The following is a 12,253-nucleotide window of genomic DNA, read 5'->3' on the forward strand; positions in this document are numbered from 1 at the left end:
TCAAGGACAGGCATGCAACTTCCCGGAACCGTACTATGGGTCTCCGGCCTGCGCTCAGACATGGTACATTTTTCTGTTCCCAATAAACAGACTTCAGTCTAGGTAGACAAAAACAACTACCCACCCCCCAAACAGGTTGGCCACCTCCTAGAGATCCCGAAGCAGACATACCACCTCTTATGAGATGTCTGGCAGTCTAACTGTCTGATTGCCTCTGACTGGAAAAAGAAAAGTGATGTACAGAATGGGAGGAGACCCTTGGCAGCGAGGAGACCTTGGCTGGGAAGAGGACCCTTGGTCTGAATTTATACAGATGCAATTACTCAATACTGAGGCCATGAAACAAGCGGTAAGTCTGAGAACAGTGCAGTTGTGAGTGTCGCACTTGAATTTACTTTCAATTTGACTCTGTGGTTGAATCCAGTGGCGGCCGGTGCCATATAAGATTGTGGTGGACTACTTTTATGAGCTTAACCTTAACATAGCTGATATGGCTGACTTGCTTAAACAATTGTGGTTTCTGATGTACAAACTATGATATAAGGGGACGACGAAGATAAGAGGCGATCTGTAATTTCGATTAAGACATTAATGAGCAAGCTACGACAGACGTAGTCAATATAACTACAGTTGAAGTCGGAAGTTTACATACACTTAGGTTGGAGTCATTATAACTCGTTTTTCAACCACTCCACAAATTTCTTGTTAACAAACTATAGTTTCGGCAAGTCGTTTAGGACATCTACTTTGTACATGACACAAGTAATTTTTCCAACGATTGTTTACAGACAGATTATTTCTCTTATAATTCACTGTATCACAATTCCAGTGGGTCAGAACACTCTTTTACACGAAGTTGACTGTGCCTTTAAACAGCTTGGAAATTCCAGAAAATATGTCATGGCTTTAGAAGCTTCTGATAGGCTAATTGACATCATTTGAGTCAATTGGAGGTGTACCTGTGGCTGTATTTCAATGCCTACCTTCAAACTCAGTGCCTCTTTGCTTGACATCATGGAAAAATCGAAAAATCAGCCAAGACCTCAGAAAAAAAATTATAGACCTCCACAAGTCTTGTTCATCCTTGGGAGCAATTTCCAAACGCCTGAAGATACCACGTTCATCTGTAAAAACAATAGTAGCAAGTATAAACACCATGGGACCACGCAGCCGTCAAACCGCTCAGGAAGGAAACGCTTTCTGTCTCCTAGAGATGAACGTACTTTGGTGCGAAAAGTGCAAATCAATCCCAGTACAACAGCAAAGGACCTTGTGAAGATGCTGGCGGAAACAGGTAGAAATGTATCTATATCCACAGTAAAACGAGTCCTATATCGACATAACCTATATCTTGGCCAGGTCGCAGCTGTAAATGAGAACTTGTTCTCAACTAGCCTACCTGGTTAAATAAAGGTGAAATAAAAAAACTGAAAGGCCTGAGCAAAGAAGACACTGCTCCAAAACCGTCATAAAAAAGCCAGACTACAGTTTGCAACTGCACATGGGGACAAAGATTATACTATTTGGGGAAATGTCCTCTGGTCTGATGAAACAAAAATAGAACTGTTTGGCCATAATGACCATCGTTATTTTTGGAGGAAAAAAGGAGGCTTGCAAGCCGAAGAACACCATCCCAACTGAAGCGCGGGGGTGGCAGCATCATGTTGTGGGGGTGCTTTGCTGCAGGAGGGACTGGTGCACTTCACAAAATAGATGGCATTATGAGGATGGAAAATTATGTGGATATATTGAAGCAATATCTCAAGACATCAGTCAGGAAGTTAAAAGCCTGGTCGCAAATGGGTCTTCCAAATGGACAATGTGTCACGTTCCTGACCTGTTTTCTGTTGTTTTGTATGTGTTTGACGGTCAGGGCGTGAGTTTGGGTGGGTAGTCTTTGTTATGTGTTTCTGTGTTGGTTTAAGGGTGACCTGATATGGCTCTCAATTAGAGGCAGGTGGTTTTCATTTCCTCTGATTGAGAGCCATATTAAGGTAGGTGTTTTCACTCTGTTTGTTGTGGGTGGTTGTCTTCCGTGTCAGTGTATGTTCGCACCACACGGGACTGTTTCGTTGTCGTTAGTATATGTAGTCTGTTCCTGTTCGTGCGTTCTTCATGTTTTATGTAAGTTCTCTCGTTCAGGTCTGTCTACGTTAGTTTTGTTGTTTTGTAAAATTATCAAGTGTTCTTCGTGTGTTCGTCTTGTGAATAAAGATAATCATGTCATCATACCTCGCTGCAAATTGGTCTTCCGATCCCCTCTCCTCTCCTCGTCCGAGGAGGAGGGAGGAATTAGAGTTTCGTTACAGAACCACCCACCAAACCCGGATCAAGCAGCGGGTTAACGGACAGCGCACGAAGCAGGATTTCTGGTCTTGGGAGGAAATCATGGAAGGAAAGAGACCATGGGCTAAAGTTGAAGTAATCGCCGCCCATGGAACAGCTGGAGGCAGCTCGGAGAACGGAGGAAACCGGAGAGAGGAACCGGCGTTATGAGGGACGCGTCTAGCACGGAAGCCCGAAAAGCCCGTGAGGACTACCCAAACATTTCTTGGGGGGGGCTAAAAGGTAGTGGGCCGAGGGCAGGTAGGAGACCTGCGCCCACTTCCCAGGCTAACCGTGGAGAGGAGTACGGGCAGACGCCGTGTTACGCAGTAGAGCGCACGGTGTCTCCTGTACGTGTGCATAGCCCGGTGCGGGTTATTCCACCTCCCCGCACTGGTAGGGCTAGATTGGGCATTGAGCCAGGTGTCATGAGGCCGGCTCAACGCGTCTGGTCTCCAGTGCGTTTTCTCGGGCCGGCTTACATGCACCAGCCTTACGCATGGTGTCCCCGGTTCGCCTAATAAGCCCGGTGCGGGTTATTCCACCTCCCCGCACTGGGCGGGCGACGGGGAGCATTCAACCAGGTAAGGTTGGCAGGCTCAATGCTCAGGAGCCAGTACGCCTGCACGGTCCGGTATTTCCGGCGCTACCTCCCCGCCCCAGCCCAGTACCCACCAGTGCCTACACCACGCACCAGGCTTCCAGTGCGTTTTCAGAGCCCTTTCCTTCTCCACGCACTCTTCCTATGGTGCGTGTCTCCAGCCAGTGCCTCCAGTTCCGGCACCACGCACTAAGCCACCTGTGCGTCTCCAGAGCCCTGTACACACTGTTCCTTCTCCCCGCTACTCGTCCTGATGTGCGTGCCCTCAGCCCGGTGCCACCAGTTCCGGTACCACGCACCAGGCCTATAGTGCGCTTCGAGAGGTCAGTGTGCCCTGTTCCTGCTCGTGTCTCCAGTCCGGTGCCTCCAGTTCCGGCACCACGCACCAGGCCTACAGTGCGTCTCAGCCGGCCAGAGCTCTCCGTCTGCAAGCGCCGCATGAACTGCCCGTCTGTATTGAGCCTTCAAAGCCGCCCGTCTGCCATGAGCCTGCAAAGCGCCCGTCTGCCATGAGCCTACAGAGCCTTCCGCCAGACAGGAGCCGCCAAAGCCTTCCGCCAGACAGGATCAGCCAGAGCCATCCGTCTCCGCAGCGCCATCTGAGCCATCCGTCTCCCCAGCGCCATCTGAGCCATCCGTCTCCCCAGCGCCATCTGAGCCATCCGTCTCCCAGCGCCGTCTGAGCCATCCGTCTGCCAGTGCCGTCTGAGCCATCCGTCTGTCCCGAGCCATTAGAGCCGCCCGTCTGTCCCGAGCCGTCAGAGCCGATAGTCAGTCAGGAGCCGCTAAGCCATTCGTCAGACAGGATCTGCCAGAGCCGCCAACCAGACAGGATCTGCCAGAGCCGCCAACCAGACAGGATCTGCCAGAGCCGCTAACCAGACAGAGGTCTGCCAGAGCCGCTAACCAGACAGGATCTGCCAGAGCCGCTAACCAGACAGGATCTTGCCAGAGCCGCCAACCAGACAGGATCTGCCAGAGCCCCAGCGAGCCATGAGCGTCCAGAGCCGTCAGCCAGCCATGAGCAGCCAGATCCGTCGGCCAGCCATGAGCAGCCAGATCCGTCAGCCAGCCATGAGCAGCCAGATCCGTCAGCCAGCCATGAGCAGCTAGATCCGTCAGCCAGCCGTGAGCAGCCAGATCCGTCAGCCAGCCATGAGCTGTCCAGCCAGGATCCGCCAGAGCCGTCCAGCCAGGATCCGCCAGAGCCGTCCAGCCAAGATCCGCCAGAGCCGTCCAGCCAGGATCCGCCAGAGCCAGCCATCCAGAACTGCCCCTCAGTCCAGAGCTGTCTCTCTGTCCGGAGCTGCCCTTCAGTCCGGAGTTGCCCCTCTATCCGACCTACCTCTCTATCCTGACCTACCTCTCTATCCTGACCTACCTCTCTGTCTTAGCTACCTTATCCCGGTGCTGCCCCTTATATCGAAGGTACCCTTTAAAGTAAGTGGGTGGAATAGGAGGGTGGTCATTCAGAGGGGAAGACGGAAGTTGGGTTTGACTATGGTGGGGTGGGACCTCGCCCAGAGCCTGAGCCACCACCGTGGTCAGACGCCCACCCAGACCCTCCCCTAGACTTTTGGTGGTGCGCCCGGAGTTCACACCTTGAGGGGGGGGGGGTCTGTCACGTTCCTGACCTGTTTTCTGTTGTTTATGTATTGTTTGACGGTCAGGGCGTGAGTTTGGGTGGGTAGTCTTTGTTATGTGTTTCTGTGTTGGTTTAAGGGTGACCTGATATGGCTCTCAATTAGAGGCAGGTGGTTTTCATTTCCTCTGATTGAGAGCCATATTAAGGTAGGTGTTTTCACTCTGTTGTGGGTGGTTGTCTTCCGTGTCAGTGTATGTTCGCACCACACGGGACTGTTTCGTTGTCGTTAGTATATGTAGTCTGTTCCTGTTCGTGCGTTCTTCATGTTTTATGTAAGTTCTCTCGTTCAGGTCTGTCTACGTTAGTTTTGTTGTTTTGTAAAATTATCAAGTGTTCTTCGTGTGTTTTCGTCTTGTGAATAAAGATAATCATGTCATCATACCTCGCTGCAAATTGGTCTTCCGATCCCTCTCTCCTCTCCTCGTCCAAGGAGGAGGAGGAATTAGAGTTTCGTTACACAATGACCTCAAGCAAACTTCCAAAGTTGTGGCAAAATGGCTTAAGGACAACAAAGTCAAGGTATTGGAGTGGCCATCACTGACCTCAATCCTACAGAGAATTTGTGGGCAGAACTGAAAAAGTCTGTGCGAGCAAGGAGGCCTACCAACCTGACTCAGTTACACCAACTCTGTCAGGAGGAGTGGGCCAAAATTCACCCAACTCATTGTGGGAAGCTTGTGGAAGGCTAACCGAAAAGTTTGACCCAAGTTAAACAATTTAAAGGCAATGCTACCAAATACTAATTGAGTGTATGTAAACTTCTGACCCACTGGGAATGTGATGAAAGAAATAAAAGCTGAAATCATTCTCTCTACTATTATTCTGACATTTCACATTATTAAAATAAAGTGTTGATCCTAACTGACCTAAAACAGGGATTTTTTACTAGGCTTAAATGTCAGGAATTGTGAAACTGAGTTTAAATGTATTTGGCTAAGGTGTAAAACTTCTGACTTCAAATGTATTTGCTTAGCCCTTTTGGAATGTACAGCGACATAATTCAGAACATGGGCCATTCTTAGTGTTCTCACTGTACACCAAGTCAGAACCGTAGGATAAGTTAAGGGGTAATATAAGCAGACAATGAAAGCTCTTCCAATATTCGATGATTACATTTCCCTAAAACAGGTTATAGGCTACATGTGCACCACCAAGTCAGAACAGTAGGCGAAATTACGTGGAGTAAATAGACCAAATTATTAGGGTGTGGCACATGCGCTAACATCTTACTACACAACATACACTTAGTATTACTTTATTAGCTACAGTGTACATATCTCCCTGGCATATTATATAATTTATGCCACAGCATACAATACATGTTTTGGACTCCCCTTGTTGTGCTGTGCTCAATTGAACAGGAAGGTGGCGCGGCTCTTGCTGAAAGAAGCATTTATTTTGACGTTCGGCGGCGCATTTTTCAAATCGAGGAAGAAAGAATAAAACGTTGCGAAATACAGAAGAATAAGAACCATACAGAAGAGAGACTATATCCACAGCTCCACGAGCTCTTTTCACGATTGGCAAAGGCTTCATTTTTGAAGTAAATTTTAAGGTTTCCTGAACAAATTTTATGAAAGTTGTGTCGCTGTGTAAGTTAACGTTAGACCTTTGGCTCCATTAACAGACAGTTAATCAGGTAAGAGAGGGCTTCTCAATTTAGACTAACATTGTTTACATCTGTGCTAGTAATACACGCATGTGCAGTGTTGTAAGTTACAGTATACGAATGTTTAGCTAATGTGGGGTGACTAGTAGGCTACAGCTGTCAGTGTTCCACAATTGGAAATTCATTAACTCAGTTAGATTTTTGTTCTTGAACTCAAAATGAACAATTGTTATTATCAATCTGTTAACGTTACTCAAAAGATGACCACAGTTTGCAGATAGCAAACAGGCTATCGTAAAGGTGTAAGAAATTATAGCTAGCTAAGTTACTTACTGCAGAGTAGGGCTAGCCATGATATAAATAGTAACTTAGGCTAATAGTTGATTTTAAGGTACAGTTATGATAATGGAGATTTGTTATTGAGATTGGACTAAAATGTGGGTAATTGGATGCTTAGATGTAACCATAGACTCTTATTTTTGCATAGGGTCAATGAAAAGAAAGGGAGAGATTTCGGACTTATTTTTAAAGAAGCACAAACAGGCAGATCAGGTGCAGACAGACCCAAGGCCTTGCATCACCACCGGACCCCAGAGTCAGAGTAGCCAGAGTCAGTGTGGTCAGACTTCACAAGGACCCAGTCTACCACCACCAGGTCAGAGCATCTACCACGCAGTCAGATGCCCAGTTCAAAATGTAAGTTTAGCTTCGGCTTGTAATAGATGATTAGTCAGATTTAAGCCTCACTTTAAAATGTTGGTTGTTGATTCATGTGTGTTCTTGTTTTGATGGCATTGGCATTTTTATTGTGATTATACGCTAATGGTTCTTCTGTTATTTTAATGTAATAGATGTATCAAGGGATGACACAGACGTCTGGCTCTGAGCAAGACAATGAGTCAGAGCTGCCAGGAGATGTCATCGAGCCCCTCCCAACTGCATCAAGCACCAGATAGGCTGTTCCAAAAGGGCCCAATGGTAGGCCAGGTCTATACTTTAAACTACACATTTTAGTTTTAGCACCTGTTAGAATCAAATTTTGTGGATCCCTAAATTATACATTTCCATAGAGCTATGACACATTATTTAACATGTAATTCAGACATTTCAAGATCCAGAGAAGAGGGTCCTGTACAGCCAGGCTTGAAAACGTTTTCCAGAACTCAGCATGGTACTAGAAAAAGGGCTTTCAACAGCTCCTGGTATAAGGACAATTCATGGCTTGAATATTCTGTAAGTCAAGATTCGACTTATTGTTTCACCTGTAGGCATTTTTCTCTGCCCAATACACCTGAATCTGGCTTCACATCACAGTTAGGTTTTTGTAACTGGAAAAAGGCGCTGTTTAAAGATTCTGGGTTTAAGCTCCATTCGAAGGCAGAGCATCATATCAATGCTATGTATGCTTGGAATCAGCATAAAAGGGCTATTGACAGTCACTCATCAATGTTAGATATCATAAATGAGTACCGGAGAAAGAAAGTGAAGGAAAACTGTAATTAAAACAATTGCATATGTGCTCCTATTAACTACCACTCAAAATATAGCGCAGAGAGGTCATTGAGAGTTTGACTCTCACAACAAGGGTAATTTTGACCCTCTCATAGAGAAAATGATGAATGCATGTGGCAATGCTAAGTACACAAGCCACCAAATCCAGAACGAAGTTCTTGAGGGCTTAGCTGAGATGGTACAAAGTGAAGTTTTAGTGTAATTGCAGATGAAACCAAAGATTTAAAGAAAAAAGAACACGTCTTCAGTTGTGAGGTACTATTAAAACGGGGCCATCCACAACAGCTTTTTACACTTTCAGTCAGCTGAAAGCTTAGATGCTTTCAGAAAAGGATAATTGATTGCCTTGAAAACATGGTCTGGACTACAGAAATAATCTTGTGGGGCAAGGCTATGACGGTGCATCCGTCATGAGCGGAAAGCATTCTGGTGTGTCTGCACAGATTAAAAACAGTGCAAGATTTGCATTTTATGTGCACTGTAATGCACATTGTTTGAATTTGGTTCTTGTCGATGCTGTAAAATCAATGCCTGAGGCAGTTAACTTTTTTTGTATCTGGCTCGTACGTTCATCTCAAGTGGCTTGCAGTTCAGAAAGAGCTGTAGCCACAGCAGCAGACCAGGGAACTACAGAGACTTACGGATGTAAGGTGGGCATGCCGTAATCTGAGGGACAGTCTTCCAGAAGTTCTGAGAGTGCTACAGGATATCACACATGAAAATAGTGGTGATAGATCAGTAGAGGCAAGGATTTACATTTCACAGGGCTTTTGGTTACCTTTTGTAAAGTGCTTGGTGATGCCTAATGTCTTTCTGACATGCTCCAATCAAGCTCTCTTGATCTAGCAAGGGCTGTGGATCTAGTAGGTGCCCTTACAGACACATTACAGGACTACAGAAGTAGGACTACAAAGGGTTACTTTGGAGATTGCAGAGCACTGAAAAATAAGTGTACAAACTGTGTGTGAAAGACAGCCTAAAACAAGCTTAAGATTTCACGACTCATTAATGAGCACTGTAGGACAGAAAAATAGTGACCAAAGTGATGGTGAGAGCTTCCAAAGAGCTATCTTTTATCAGGTGCTTGGCAGTCTCACAGCTGAGCTGCAGAGGCGTTTTTCAAAGAATTGCAAGAGAGTGCAAGGGGTCAAGTCTCTCAAATCAAAGAGTACAACATTCTTGAATGTGGAGCCTCTGTTTGCCTTTGCTCAGACCTTTGAGTCAGATTTAGAGGATCTCAAACATGAGGTTCATCAAACCAAGCGGCTTCTTGATAGGAGAGCGGAAAGTGGAAGGGACAGACAGTCTCCCCTCCTTAATAACTTTGTTGTGTTTCTAGAACCTTATAAAGAGGTCTTCCATTAGCTATTTTGACTTTGTAAGATTTCTGTTACACCAGTCAGCAGTGCTTCTTGCGAGAGAAGCTTCTCAGCTTTAAAACGGATTAAAACCCACCTTAGGACAACAATGGTTGATAACATGTTAAGTCACCTTGGAATTCTCAGTGTTGAGTCAAGGAGGGCACGCTCCCTCAACATGGATGAGTTTGTGAAACGTTTAGGCAGTTCTCACCAGAACTGTATAATTATGCTGTTTTACCTAGGATAATTTGGCACTTAGGCGGTCCCTCTGGTCATGATTAAAACCTGCACTGTGTACTAGCTAGTACACTGACATTCTAAAATGATATATCCAAAGGGATAGACTGGAAAGACCCTTGATTAGGTCAATTCCAAAACTTTTCTTTGCTATTAGTTAAAACCTATTAAGGATCCGCCCCTTTTTTCAATTTTCACCTAAAATGACACCCACATCTAAGGCCTTGTAAGTAAGCATTTCACAGTAAGGTCTAAAGGTCTACACCTGTTGACTTCGGCGCATCAAGACTGTAATGAATACTCAGGGAGAAAAAGGTGTAGATTCACGCGCAGAGCGCAGCAGATGTTTATTGAGCCTTCGCAAAAGGCAGGAATCGTGGTCACAGGCAGGAATCGTGGTCACAGGCAGGAATCGTGGTCACAGGCAGGAATCGTGGTCACAGGCAGGAATCGTGGNAATCGTGGTCACAGGCAGGAATCGTGGTCACAGGCAGGAATCGTGGTCACAGGCAGGAATCGTGGTCACAGGCAGGAATCGTGGTCACAGGCAGGCAATGGTCAAACACAGGTAGGCAGTCAAAAGCATAACCAGAAAGAACTGAACTAAATAGGGAGCTGATGAAACCAGGTGAGAAACGAACACGGGTGAAATCAATAAACAAAAATGAAAGACAGGGCTACGTTCCAGAACACAAAGAAAAAGAACAAGGTTGACTAACAAAAGAAAAGCAGAACCTTACAAAGACTGCCCAAATGTGCCTAATTTGTTTATTAATAACTTTTCAAGTTCAAAACTCTGCACTCTCCTCAAACAATAGCATGGTATTATTTCACTTCAATAGCTACTGCAAATTGTACAGTGCAGTTAGATTAACACGAATTTAAGCTTTCTGCCAATATCAGATATGTCTGTCCTGGGAAATGTTCTTGTTACTTACAACCTCATGCTAATTACATTAGCCTACGTTAGCTCAACCGTCCCATGGACGGGACACCGATCCTGTAGAGGTTTAACCTGTTGCCTCCCCTTCATCTACACTGATTTGATATTTGTCAAACAGTGTTACCATGTCTACTGTAATAACTACAGGGTCTCTTCTGTGGGGAATGTGCATGACATAAGAGGTCTAAAAATGGGAAAACCCCAACAGGTAATAATATAGGTAACATTTCATATACAGTAGAAACCACAAACAAATATGAAAGGGGAGAGACTATTTACCAACCTAAGTTGCAGAGGTGCAGTCATCATTTTACAGCCACATTCTACCACTCTTATCAGTGTCCACTTTATAAACACAGAAACGGTGGGAGCGGTTGACACAATCGACTGTGGATCAATTTCCTTTTTCAACAGCCTGCATATTTACTACCGGTATGTGCTCATTTCGTAGTGTGACAGATGATGCTTGTAGGCAAAGACCTTAGTACCATGTTCAACCTAGTTTTACACATTAACTTTTATGTTTGATGATGAAATACAATCACACACAACCCTGAAATTCTTTGACCTCTGACTCTAACAATTGCCTCTAAACGGCTGATTGGAATAGTGTGATTTCTGAGATTAAGTTTCAAAATCTTATCCAAATGACCTGACATAATAAAAGAGATCTTGTCTGAAATTAGATTTCTCATACAGATTAAACTCTCTCTCTCTCCGTTTCCCTCAGACAGGTTTTGGGATGACGACCCAATCCACCACAGATGGGATAGTCCTCCTGGTAATCTACGGCCTGCTGGGTTGCTCTGCCACCATCCTCTTCTTCAGACTCTTCCTGGAGAGGGTTGTCACCATGTTGGGCTTTCTCATGTGATGGTGCCACCGGAGGAGAACACACATCAGGCTAGGGGGCAAGAGCAACCAACCCGAGGGGGGAGGAGAGGAAAGAGACATGGAGGGTGGGAAAGAGGGGTCGAGGTCCTTTGTGTATACCGTCACTCTCATACTGTTTGCTGCTGCCCTGGTGTTGGCGTGCGGTGCTTCACTCTCTACTCAGCCATGGAGGGCTGGAGCTGCTCAAATCCCTGTACTTCTGCTTCGTGGCCTTCAATACGGTGGGCTTCAGGAACCTGGTGAGCAACCAGGAAGAGTCTTACGGAGGAGCCCCCAGTGGAACCTACCTGCATCCTCATGCTCCTGTGGGTATGCTGTACCTACTCCCTATTCAGTGCCCTCTCTGTCATCATCAAACAGAGGCTGAACCAGATCCTGAGTCAGCTGATCCATCTACGTAGCTGCCTGTGCCAAGGCAGACTTCTACGATGCCCACTGTTGCCCATGTACTTGCCAAACCCGGTGGGTAAATGCTTGTGTGCTGGTGCCACAGTGGAAACCCTATGCCACAGGAACATGGACTTGAGCACCACCAAAGCCAGAGAAATGGGGCAACATGGATACAGCCTTCCCCAAGAGGAAGTCATACATGTCGGACCACCATGACTGGTACAACAGCTCCAGACTGGAAAGACCCTGGATTTACCTGCATATATATACAACAATTGTGTTACTTTGAAACTTTTTTTCATCTGCATTTTTTTTAGGGTACTGTATACTTAATGTACTCAATGTATCGTGAAACCAGTTTTACTCTCCCCATAAAGTCCATTAGGCGTGTGATGATGGTTGTAGTACAGTAGTTTACAATGTGGTTTCATGATGCAATTTGTCTCCACAAGAGGGAGCACATGGATAAAGCCATGTGGATTTTATTTTGGTGGACCGCATTTTTTACTGATCCAACTTTTTCCAACTGTTGTCCTGACTTTTTTGTGTGCAAATAAATGAAAGGACGAAAAGATACAACACTGACTGAATATTGCAATATGGCACACAAACGCAATTAAGAATTATTGATATATCTCTACTTTTTGTACACACAGGAGCAGTTATAATAGACCCCTGCCATGGTTCCATTTAAATGCCATTAGTATTGATGTAAAAAATATGATAAACATCATAA

General features: G+C 45.5%; 1 long non-coding RNA gene across 1 annotated transcript; it reads left to right on the forward strand.

Moving 5' to 3' along the window:
- Nucleotides 1-297: 297 nt before the first annotated feature.
- Nucleotides 298-12,223, forward strand: LOC111960600 (uncharacterized). The gene is made up of 3 exons (XR_002876865.1): nt 298-349; nt 7,032-7,158; nt 10,964-12,223. It is a non-coding gene; the product is annotated as an uncharacterized lncRNA (long non-coding RNA).
- Nucleotides 12,224-12,253: the final 30 nt, after the last annotated feature.

This window comes from Salvelinus sp. IW2-2015, linkage group LG4p (assembly GCF_002910315.2).
Source record: "Salvelinus sp. IW2-2015 linkage group LG4p, ASM291031v2, whole genome shotgun sequence".
NCBI lineage: Eukaryota > Metazoa > Chordata > Actinopteri > Salmoniformes > Salmonidae > Salvelinus > Salvelinus sp. IW2-2015.